General features: G+C 45.8%; 1 protein-coding gene across 2 annotated transcripts in view; it reads right to left on the reverse strand.

Annotated features, from left to right (window-relative positions):
• The window catches only part of Idua (alpha-L-iduronidase), a 355,977-nt gene that overhangs the window by 131,507 nt on the left and 211,840 nt on the right, over window positions 1–12,630 (reverse strand). The window lies entirely within an intron of this gene.

The following is a 12,630-nucleotide window of genomic DNA, read 5'->3' on the forward strand; positions in this document are numbered from 1 at the left end:
AGAGAACACCCAGGTCACTTCTTGAAACAATCCTGCTCAACGCCGCACGATCAACAGAATACAGGAAGACAATATTAAGGGTTTTACGCGAATATGACAAAATTGTCGCTTGCGATTAATTAAGAGTGCGCCAATTTAATAATCCCCTTGCAGTGAAGGATAGGTGTGCCAGCTGACCGCGGCGTTTCTCAATACTGTGTATCTCCTTAAATAGTTTGAAAAAGAAATGAATATTTCTGGATTGCTGAGGAAACGGCGTTGATGAACAGTAAGAAGAGTATGTGAGCTCACAAGGAAGCTAGGGGCACACCATTAAAGACTGCATAGTCAAAAAGAAATAGTTCAGTTTCGCTCGCGAACCAGGACCTATCGAGGAGACAGCAGCGTAGTAGTGCTACAACAGCAACCAATACTACTGCTACTACTACTACTACTACTACTACTACTACTACTACTACTACTACTACTACTACTACTACTACTACTACTACTACTACTACTACTACTAGTACTACTACTACTACTACTAATAATAATAATAATAATAATAATAATAATAATAATCAGTCCTCTTAATAGACGGGACCACCTTCACTTCGCCTGCCATATCAGTACACCTTATTCCCGCGAAGAGCGCAGCAGTAACAGTGACAGCTAGCTCATTACCACGCGTTTTAATACCCGCAATTTGGTCGCACAATATGAATTGCCAAAAGCATTCGAAGTGACGCGCCAATGTAACAAAAGAAGCCACAATTTAGTGCTTTTTTTTTTACTGTTTCTTATGTCCCTCCTGGCTCTTGGTTATGTCAAACGAACGTCTGACTGCCGACCGTCTAACCAGCACCGTCGATGTTCACGCTGCACACGTGCATGGGGTCCCGTCAAAGAAGGCGCATGGATGTTTTGTTCGTTCGCTTGTTTGCTTATTTGCTTGTTTCTTTCTTTTTTCTTTATCATGTGGTAAAACAAAAGTTTTATTAGTCGTCAAGAAACAAGTACACACTTAAAAAATTTTACAAGGAGATAATTCAAAATACGGAGTAAGCAGTTTACAAAGCCTCTTCTTTTTCTTTACTTCTTGACAGCCGAACACGCGGCATTGCACGCTGAGAAAGAAGCGCTCTCGCGTGTCCTCGTGCAGCCGATGCGCGTTCATCGAATCGCCATTTTCCAGTGGTAGCATTCGTTCGAGACGGACGAAACGTTCTCCCTGTTTGTCTGCGGTCGCACGCCTACGCATCGACGGAAACCGAGATTGCCATGGCCACAGGATCCCCAACTCCTGAACATTGCCGAATGGCAAGACGTGCTGGCTTTGCCGAAGCCGCTGCGGAGATGCACGAGGAACAAGGACGTCCGACGCGCTTTCCTGTCAAGCTCGGGGAACCTGGAGCTTTTACGTTGGGCCCTATCCGGCAATTACTTCTGCAGAAGCACCGAAAACTACCTCGGTATTCACTTCAACGAAAAATGTCCCTGTTAGTGCATAAACTTCGAGATGACGCCGAGCAAATAGATGCAGGAATCCAGTTCACCACCTTCACCGAAGCCGCTGCACGTGAGGGCGACCAGCTACTGCAGCTGTGGATCGCGCTTCTCAAGCCGAATGTGCGGCGGCTTCCTCGACGGCCAGACCACTCACCGTATCACCAAAGTACGGACACGCAGAGCAACATCCTGGACACACTGCAGCTCTTCGAACGCACTGAGCCGTCGGGTGAAAGACCGCGGCCCTTACAACAGGCTGTGTGCTCGGCTTGGTTCGCAGCGACTTGCATGCACCCGCCGCTTGTTGTAAGCTTCTCCGCTCCCGGATGCCCAAATGACGTCACTAGTTGCCGATCGCTGCCCCCGATGCACAGTGGCCTTTCAAGCAGCGCGAACGCGCATGGATTCGTGGCGCTGCTGAGCTGCTCACCCCCGTTTAAGCCAACACCGCCAGGAAGGTCAATGCCCAGCAAGCCGCCAGCGCGACTGCTTTCCTGCAGCACACCTGCACCTCCTGCCTTTCCTGCTGCCGACACCAGGTCCTCCATCTATTCCGACAACATCTGCGTGGGCGTCGCGCTGGTCCGTGCTGCAGCAGTTGCGCGCCTCCAGGATGACGTAGAGGCTGCGCAGGCGAGGATTGGCGACGCTGTTGAGGCTCTCCCAGTGATTGCACTTCTGGCCCAGGGGATCGGCGATACGGGAAAACATCTGCTGCTGGCCCTGGGTCTAGATATGCTCGACCATTGCTTTCAACTGGGATATCTTTCCGTCTACCGCCTCGGGGCAACCAACTAGCCATAGAAGCCTCCGCAAGAGCATCCTCGCCGCACGGGAACTTGCGCCGCCGCTCATCATGCACAGCTTCGAGCTCTTATAGGGCAAGATCGCAAAATGCAAGGAGCAGGATGACGGCAGGAAGTCGAATGCAGTAACGCAGCCGTATACAGCAGACGTCAACCGGCATGAACAAGACAGCCTGAATGTAGTCACGCAGTTGTTCAACGCCGAAGTGCAGGAAGGCGACGCGTAGGGCAATCCGTGTGAGCTTCCACGCAACCAGAGGAGAGACACCAGCGCCCTCTGCGGGGTCCGAAGTAGTTGCCGCGCTGTTCACTCCAGGGCTCCGTCGTGTTTTTCGTTGCGTGGACTGCAGGACGCTTGTGTTTCTTTCTGTGAAGGCTGGTGCTACGGCTGCCACCACCTATGATTGGACGAGGCGACGTTAAGAGGACCTTAAGATTTCGCATGAATTGACGATGCCCGAACGTGTGGAATAGTCTTCGTGATAAACATTTTGTCTGATTATTAGAAAGAGCCCAGGAGGCCCACGGGCGTTAGTGTACTGGCCCCAGATAATTTAAACTACTTTATTGGACCTATTCGACGCCATAAAAAACGAAAGAATTTGAATCGCCGGTCTCTGGGATGTCTTTTTATGCTGAACGCATGACTTCCAGTAACCATGATACCCTAACCCGCTGCGGCGGCTTATATATGGTGTTGCGCTGCTAAGCAAGTGGTCGCGAGTAAATTCCGACCGCGGCGGCGACATGTCGACGGAAGCAAAATTGAAAAACGTCCCGTGCCTTAGGGCTACGTTATAGATGCCCTGGTGGTCAAAATTAATCCGGAGTCCCCCCTCTACGGCGTGCCTCATAATCAAATCGTGGTTTTCGCACGTACAACCCCATAAATCAATCCAGTGCCCTAACTCATGGATGAAACCATCATCGTTGTCAGCCATGAGCACCACCTCTACTCGATCACTTGAAGCCGTTGATGAATATTTCAAAACAAACAATCAATGAAAAACTCGATTGCTCCAAGTTTTACTTTCACCACTTCTTCATTCTTTCCTGCAGTTATCTGTGCGTGTAATCACCCGATTTTCGGCACATCATTCATAGTGGGTATGTGCCATATTTTGAAGGCTCATCGTCATCATAACATAATCACCATCCTAATGAACGGGATGAATACGTGTATGTTTAACGAACACGCTTTAATAATGCGTACGGTACCAATAGCAAACCTCCATAATAACAATATATCTAAAATTGTCTGTCTATATAATTACGTGTACAATGCTTATCGGCGACACTAAGAAGAAATGCGCCAATTTCGCAGCAAACCTCTTAGTCGTACTAAAAGCGCTTGAAAGCATTATATGGGTATTCTCACCTTGTAATAAAATAACAACATCTAGATCATTCAGCCAGTTTATATCTAAGGGAAACGGGGCCATATTAGGTGTGCATTGCAGTCACATATTGAAGTGTGTTGGTTAGTTAAAGGCAAAGTGAAAATTGCTAAGCCCTCGTTTTCCACATGCTGAGAGGCGTTATATGAAATGCTTACAAATTTTTCCCAGTGCCTTGCACGAGCCAAAGGGGGATGTAGTGTCTCACCTGGACAAAATCGACGCCATGCTATGGGTAATACGGAGGGAAAACTTGAACTGCGTAGCTTACAAACAGCCTTTGCGACAAATCAATAGAGCTTTGCAAAGCTGTACAAGCTTATTATACGAAATTCCTTATAGGTTTTCCTAGTCTCTTGAAATAACTTAAGGTGCCTCAATGTTGCCATATTTAGGTAAGGGGGAATTCTTATGAAGGATGTGTGGGCGGAATTGCGAGGAAATCAGTTAAAGATGGATTTTGCAAAGCACTCCTAAATCTAGACTTTGGAAAGGTTTTACAGCCGTTATCCGCAATGTTTTTGAGTCCTAGGGGAACTGTATGTTACACTGTGTTTGTATGTCTTGCAAATGAGGGTGATGTTGGTGGTGATGAATGGATAAACTTGAATGTTTTTGGTATCACCAGAGTGTTGCAAATATTTACAGAATACTCAGTTTCTGCCCATTTTCATGCGTTATACGACGTTCACAGCAGGTGTCCCCAGAGTCTTCGGTGAACTAAGAAGGCACGTTGTATATGTCTTCTAAAGATAGGAAGGAGATAAGGCATGCTGTGTAGGCGCAGATCAACTCTGTGGAATAAATGCGGTCTTTGAAGTAAATTTATCTAATCAAGCGCTCCGGACCGTTGTCAGTGTGTTATCATTGTCGTGAAACAGGTAGGAAGGGGCAAGGTAGTCCCTGGTATACTCTTCTACAGAACCGGCAGTCAAAGAGAGGCAAGTAAATCCGAACACGTAATAATTCTAAGAATTATTCTGCATGGAGATCGAACGTCGGTTCAACTACGTCTGCAGCTAAGTGGCAGAAGTGTATACGATGATTACGGAGACTTGAAAAGTTGTTGGTGCATGAGGTCAGGAAACGATGTTTATACCTACACTCACGAACTGCTTCCGAACACGCTAAATAAAAATGCTGTTCAATCTTTTGTGTCATTCCACACTATTGAGACATACTAATGTAAATGACAAATTAATGTAATTGACAACGTATCCCTTTACAAATCCAATAACACCAGGTTTGCTTTGAACAACAACTATTTGCTACCAAATGTGTGCAGTCACTACGAATAACACACAGCCCAATTTGCAACTATAGCATTTTGGAATAACCTGCTTAACAATATAAAACAACGTGTATTCTTTTCTACATTAAAGAATAAAACTAATGCCGTTTCTAATAGAACGTTGAGTAGATGGTCCTTAAACTACCATTTTATTTTTCTTTGAATACTGTTTAATAGTTGTGATTATGTATCGCTGCTAATGTATTATCACTGTTGCTTACTAACTTCTCTTCATGCACCTAAAAACAGGAGGTTCGTTGCGGGCCTCTGGGAACTCTTTGTGTATATTCTGCCCAATATGTACAGTACTACCTTTGTAAAGAGTAGACGTTCTTTGATTGACTAATTAAAACACCGCCTGGTCAACGAAATAAAGGTAGACGATTTTATAGGTTTTAATCGATCGAATACGCCAAATTCTCGTTTCATATGAATATAGAGTAAGTCCGTTTAGCTGACACATTTCAGAGAAGGATAGGTCGGACAGCAGAGCGCGGCAGCCGTCAGTAGTATGAATGTCCTTAACTAGTTTGATGTCGTCACCGCAAAGAAGAAATAAAGGATTGCTCGATTGCTGAGGAAACGTCATTGATGAAAAATAACAAGAGAAGTGGACCTGACGCGGAACCTTGGGGCACACCAGTGCATACGCTATAGACAAAGGCAGATTCTCCATTGACCATCACGCGCAGCTGCGCGGTCGAGCTACAATAGTACCTTCTAATAATAATAATAATAATAATAATAATAATAATAATAATAATAATAATAATAATAATAATGGTGATGATGATAATGATGATGGTGATGATGATGATGATTTTTTTCAATAATGCATTAGCTTCACTTCCCCTGCCATACTAGCGCACCATAAAAGATTTGCTCCTTCAGAGAAAAACACTAAAACGGAAGGGGTAAGAAAGCACTATCAAAGTTGTCCAAAATAGTCTACTTCAAACCATCGTTCACCCATGTGAGTCGCATTGACCAATATAAGTGACAAGTGAAGAGGCATTATTAAAACAAACATTCAATCTACGCCGCGCATATAGCATAGTTTCCTACCACACTAAACTGCTGACGCGAAAATAAAAGAACTTTCAGACTCCCAAGAAGAGAGCAGCAGTAACAGTGACATCTATCTCATTACTACGCGCTTTATTACCCCCAAATTGGTCGCACACTATGAGTTGCTACAGGCATTAGGTGACGCGCCAATCTAATAAGAGAAGCCAATATTTTGTGTGTGTGTCTTTTTTTTTCTTTTTCTGATGTCAGTCTTGCCTTATGACTAACGTCTGTCTCACGCAAAGGTCTGACCGCACGGCGTCTCACCAGCACCGTCGATGTTGACGCTGCACGGACGCATAGCGTCACTTCAGAGATTGCATACGCTGTTTTTTGTTCGTTAGGTTGTATACGTGTTTCTTTTCTTCTTTTTATCACGTGGTAATACAAAAATTTTATTACTCTTCAAAAACAAGTACACACTTAACAAATTTTACACGGGAACCAAGCAAAATACACAGTAAGCAGCTTGCGATGTCTCTTCTTTTTCTTTACTTCTTCACAGCCGAACACGCGGCGTTCTACGATGAGAAAGAAGTGATTCCACGTGTCCTCGTGCAGCTCGTGCTCGTTCATCGAATCGCCATTTTCGAGCGGCAGCAATCGTTCGAGACGGACAAGAAGTGCTCCCTGTATGTCTGTCTGTGCTCGCCCAGCCACACGTCGACGGAAACCAAGATTGCCATGGCCAGAGGATCCCAAACGCTTCAACATCGCCGAATAGCAAGACGCACCGACGTTGCCGGAGCCTCTGCACAGATGCACCACGAACGAGGACGTCAGACGCGCCTTCATGGGAAGGTGGGAGAACCTGGAGCTTCTACTAATGGTCCTATCCCACATTTATCTGTGCAGAGCCACCAAAGGCTACCTCGACGTTTGCGTCAACGAAAAACGTCCGCGTTAGCGCATCATCATCGCGCTGACGCAACGCAATTAGCTACGGGGATCCAGTTCACCACCTTCATCGAGGCCGCTGCACGTGAGGGCGACCAGCTACTGCAGCTGCGGGTCCCGCTTCTCAAGCCGAATGAGCGGCGGCTTCCTCGACAGCCAGAACGCTCACCGCATCACCAAAGCACTGAAGCACCGAACACCATCCTGGACACGCTGCAGCTTTGGGAACGTGCCGAGCCATCCGGTGAATTACCGCCCCACTTGGAACAGGCTGTGTGCTCGGCTTGGTTCACTATGACTTGCATCAACCCGCCGCTTGTTGTAAGCTTCTCCGCTCCAGGATGCCCAAATGACGTCACTAGTTGCCATTCGCTGCCCCTGATGCACAGTCGCCTTTCAAGCAGCGCGAACGCGCATGGATTCGTGGCGCTGCTGAGCTGCTCACCTCCGTTTAAGGCAACACCGCCAGGAAGGTCAATGCCCACCAAGCCGCCAGCGCGACTGCTTTTCTGCAGCACACCGGCGCATCCTGCCTTTCCTGCTGCTAACACCAGGTCCCCTGTCCATTCCGACAACATGTGCGTGGGCGTCGCGCTGGTCCGTGCTGCAGCAGTTGCGCGCCTCCAGGATGACGTAGAGGCTGCGCAGGCGAGGATTGGCAACGCTGTTTAGGCTCTCCCAGTGATTGCACTTCTGGCCCAGGAGATCGGCGATACGGGAAAACATCTGCTGCTGGCCCTGGGTCTAGATATGCTCGACCATTGCTTTCAACTGGGATATCTTTCCGTCTACCGCCTCGGTGCAACCAACTAGCCATAGAGGCCTCCGCAAGAGCGTCCTGGCTGCACGCGAACCTGCGCCGCCGCTCATTATGCTCAGCCTCGAGCTTTTCTTTACAGTATCGCACAATACAGGGAACAGCATGAAGGTAAAAAGTTGAATGCATTAAGCCAGGCGTACGGCGCAGACCTCAAGCAGGAGAAATAGGACAGCCTGAATGTAGTCACGCACTCAATCAACGGCAAAGTTGAGGAAGATGACCCGGCGGTGCGGGCTCCCACGCAACCAGAAGAGAGACACCGGCGTACTCTGCGGGGTCCTAAGTTGTTGCCTCGCTGTTCACTCGAGGACTCATGACAGTGGACAGTGCGGACAGTGCGTGGACCCCACGACTGTTGTGTTTTTCTCTGGAGGCTGGTGCAGAGGCTGGCATCGCCTGTGATTGGACGAGCTGACGTTAAGGGGACTTGAACATTTCCCATCAATAGACGATGTCCGAACGTGTAACATAGTCTTCGTGATAAGAATTTCGTCTGATTATAAGGAAGAACGCGCGAGGGCCACTGGTGTATTAGTGTACTGGCCCCATATCATATATAGTATATTATTGGACCTGTTCGACGCAATAAAAAAACTATTGAATTGGACGCGCTGGTCTCTGGGATGTCTCTTTATGCCGAACGCGTAACTCCCAGTAACCATGACGCGCTAATCCGCTGCGGTGGCTTGCATATGGTGTTGCGCTTCTAAACAAGAGGTAGCGAGATCAAATTCCGACCGCGGCGGCTGTATTACGATGGGGGCAAAATGCAAAAACGCCGGTGTCCCGTGCATGGGGAGCACGTTATAGATCCCCTGGCGGTCAAAATTAATACGGAATCCCCCACTATCGCGTGCCTCATGGTCAAATCGTTATTTTCATACGTACAACCCCAGAATTCAATTCAAGACCCAAACGTATAGATGAAACCATTATCGTTGTCAGCCTTGAGCACCACCACCGCTAGATCACTTGCACGCACTGAAGAGCACATTTTGAAGCCATCGAGCAATATCTCAAAACAAATAATATATGAAAAACTCGATTGCTCCAAGTTTTATTTTCACCACTTCATTCTTTCCTGCAATTATCCGTGCGTACTCTCCCCCGACTCCGGACACATCCCTCCCAGTTCGTACGTGCCATATTCTGAAGGTTCATCTTTATGATAATATAACCACCATCATCATAAACGGGAGGAATGGGTGTGCGCTTAACGAACACGCCTTAATGTTGTGTATGGTACCAATAGCAAAGCGCCATACTAACAATATATCCAAGATTGTTGTCTCCTTATATATTTATGCGGACAATGATTCTTGGCGACACTAAGAAGAAATGCACCAATTTCGCAGCAAAACTCTTAGTGGGACTAAAAGCCGCTAGAAAACACTGTATGCACGTGTTCTCATTTTCTCATGAAACAGATAACATCCAGATCATTCAGCCAGTTTATATCTCAGGGAAACGGGGATATATTAGGGGTGCATTGCACTCACATATTGAAGTGTGCTGGTTAGTTAAATGCGAAGTGAAAATCGCTAAACCCTCGTTTCCCGCATGCTGAAAGGCGTTCTATGAAATACAAACTTTTCCCAGTGCCCTGCATGAACCAAAGGCGGATGTAGTGTTATACGTCGACAAAATCGACGGCATGCTATGAGTAATCTTGAGGGAAAACTTGAACTGCGAAGTTTATAAACATGGTTGCGACAAATTACTTCCTCGGGCTTTGCAAAGCTCTACAAGCTTATTATACGAAATTCCTTATATGTTTCCCTAATCGGCTGAAAAGCATTAGGGTGCCTCATAGTTGACGTCTTAATCTAAGGGGGAGAGCTTAGGAAGGATGTGTGGGCGGAATTGCAAGAAAATCAGCTAAAGATGGGTTTTGCAAAAAGTTCCTAAATCAAGTCCTCGGAAGTGTCTTGCAGCCGATATCCTCAATTTTCTTAGGCCTAGCAGAACTGTACGTGACACTATGTTTATATCCATTGGAAATAGAGGTGATGCTGGAGCCTATGTATGGATCAAGTTTAATGTTTTTGGCATCACAACATTGTTGCACATACTTGCAGAATACCAGTTTTCGGCCACATTTCATCCGCTATACGAGATTAACAGCAGGTTTACCCGAAATCTTCGGTGAACTGCTAAGGCACGTTGTATATGTTTTCTGGAAATAGGAGGTGGGCACTGGGTGATTCAAAAGCGAAGATGATATCCGTGGAATAAACGCGGTCTTCGTAGTAAATGTATGTAATTAATCGCTGCGAATCATTATCAGTGCATTCTCAACGGCGCAGAATTTCCCCTACTTTCCTAGAAGAACTGCACATAGCAGCCATCAACACAAAAGTTAAGAAAAAGAACAAGAATTGAGAGAAGGCAATGATTGAAGTGTATGTGCAGTTAGTTTTCTGTGTATAAAACGTAGCCTTTGTCCAGAATATTCCTGCGCGAACTGTTCGAAAGCGTTATACGGCCGTTATCTGCTATGCTTCACAGCATCCCTAAAGGACATTACGTCACATTAAATTTACATTTGGGGAAAAAGTGTTTCTATGTTAAGTTTAATGCTGGACGAAACGTTTCTCGTTTGATGGTGAGGCTTGCAAGTAATAAAGGATCTCAGCTTATCTACCTATTTTCGCGCATTATATGAGGTTCGTAGCAGGTTTCCGCTTTTCGGACGAATCACCTTGTTTAGATATTGCGGAAATATGGAGGAGGTTCAATGAGTGATTAGTGAACACTGTTCATGGTGTGTGGGTTAATTATGGCGTTTTAAGTAAATTACGTATGCACTGTTCCTGGTCGTTACAAGTGTGTTTAATGAAAAGCATATAATTTACGTTAAGTCTACTGTAAATACAAGGACAGTCACCGATATAAGGTATGGTTTAAATGGGGGTAGGAGGGCAATACGGGCTCATTTTGATGAGAAGTTAAAGGTGCGTTGGTGATGTAGGGCCGTTGGTAAACATTTCTTTATTAAGTGTTCAAATGCGTTGTAAGCGAGAAACGTTTCATATTGGGGAGTCAGATGCGAGGAACGTTCGAAAGTTCGCGATTTATTTGCAGGTTACTGATATTTTTGATGCAACCACTCGAGACAAACAGCTTCGCCGGAAAATTGGGTTGGGCTTCTGCAAACTCACAGAAGTGTGCTGTGGTTTCTTTTTCTAGAGGCAGAGCGATAATTCTACGAGGTATCCATATACGCCGGAATAAAGGTGATGTGACTTCCTGCTGATATGCTCATGTACACATTATGTAGCTTTTGTTGCGCATTTTTTTTTTTTTCAGATGACAAATTCAGTCGTACACGTGCGAGTAAAGGCGTCAATAAATCTCGTATTCTAACCGAAAGGGAGTAAACGGCATACATGTTGGGGACTGCGTGCCTTCTACTCTGATGTACATAAGACGTCCGGAGGTTTGCACAATACGAAGAGACACCATTAGCACACCGATATCAAAAATTTAAGTGTTAATTTCACTTCACATTGTATGTTGACGTCACATGGATACCTGCAGCGTTCCCTAAGCTACTGCTGCTAAAATTACTTCATGCAAGCCTTGCGTCGTCTGTTGCAGGCGTCATCATCTTGCCTATAAACATCATGAATACTTGTAAAATAGTAAGAAGTAGCCAGAAAACTTGGTACTTGACCCCAGCGTGTATCGAATCTCAGGTCGGTTAAGTGTAATCCCTGAAGCTGCTGTCGGTGTTATCATTGTTGTGCCTTCGTCGACTTCCTTGGTTTTGACGTCGTGCTTATCGTTGTAGAAGTGGCTATGTCGTTGCGATGCCGCCGCTGTTGTACTGACGCCATTGGCCTCCCTTCATAAAACGAATTCTGTTTCAGGCGCCAAATCCACAATTTTACTATAAGCCACGCCCTAGTGTCGGATTCCGCATTGATTTTGACCACCACGGGAATCTTTAACGTGCCACAATGCACAGGACAATGGCGTTTTTGCATTTCGCCTCCATCGAAATGCGCCCTGGCAGCAGGTATTTGATCCCGCGATCTCGTGGTTAGCAGCTCAACACCATAGCCGCTTAGCCACTGCGGCGGGTGGCCTCCCTCCATCGGCGCCGTCGGTATTCGTCGTTGTAGCTTTTCTTGTCCTCTCTTTCCTTTTTCCTTTTTCTTTATTTTTTTAACACTATGACAATTTCTTTTTAAATTTTGTAATTGTTCGATCCTTTTTCTTTTATTTTTTACTCGGCAACGCTCGCTGTAGTCTTGACAGTTACGTATTTTCGGTAGTAAGTTATCGTTCGAAAACGCAGAACATGGCTGCGCCACCGGCTCTACTTTCTTGCTCAAGATCACGTGTTGCATAAGCCGGAGCATTCGATGGCATATGTTTTTAAGAATGGTACTTGTAGCCAAACAAATTTAGGGTAGCTGAAATTAACCAAAATCCGATAATTCGCGTATTTGGCAGTGTTTGGTTCCGCATCATCGCTACGAAGTGACAATATCTTCGACGCGTAACAGAAGTCTTGGTTATTTACATAGTGTTGTTGCAGAGTGCTATATTTTCACTTTTTACTATCGGAGTACCTGGATTTACACAACACTGTCTTTTGGAAGCGGCTTAAATTTGCCTCATAAAAGAGCTTCTGGGCAAGTTGGCTTCGATGTTGAGGCTGGGTTTGGTTTCTTCAAATGTAAGCCCGACCTTCTGTTGTCTTGAACACAATATATCCTACTACTCTTAAAGAAAGAAGTATTAACGGACATCTCAAAGGTAGGGGAAGATTTCATCATTGCCGTTGAGTTGACATAAAAGGACCCTTACAAAGCAACAGTCAGAAAGGAACATTTGAAGGGCTGGAGGAAA

Source organism: Dermacentor andersoni, chromosome 1 (assembly GCF_023375885.2).
Source record: "Dermacentor andersoni chromosome 1, qqDerAnde1_hic_scaffold, whole genome shotgun sequence".
NCBI lineage: Eukaryota > Metazoa > Arthropoda > Arachnida > Ixodida > Ixodidae > Dermacentor > Dermacentor andersoni.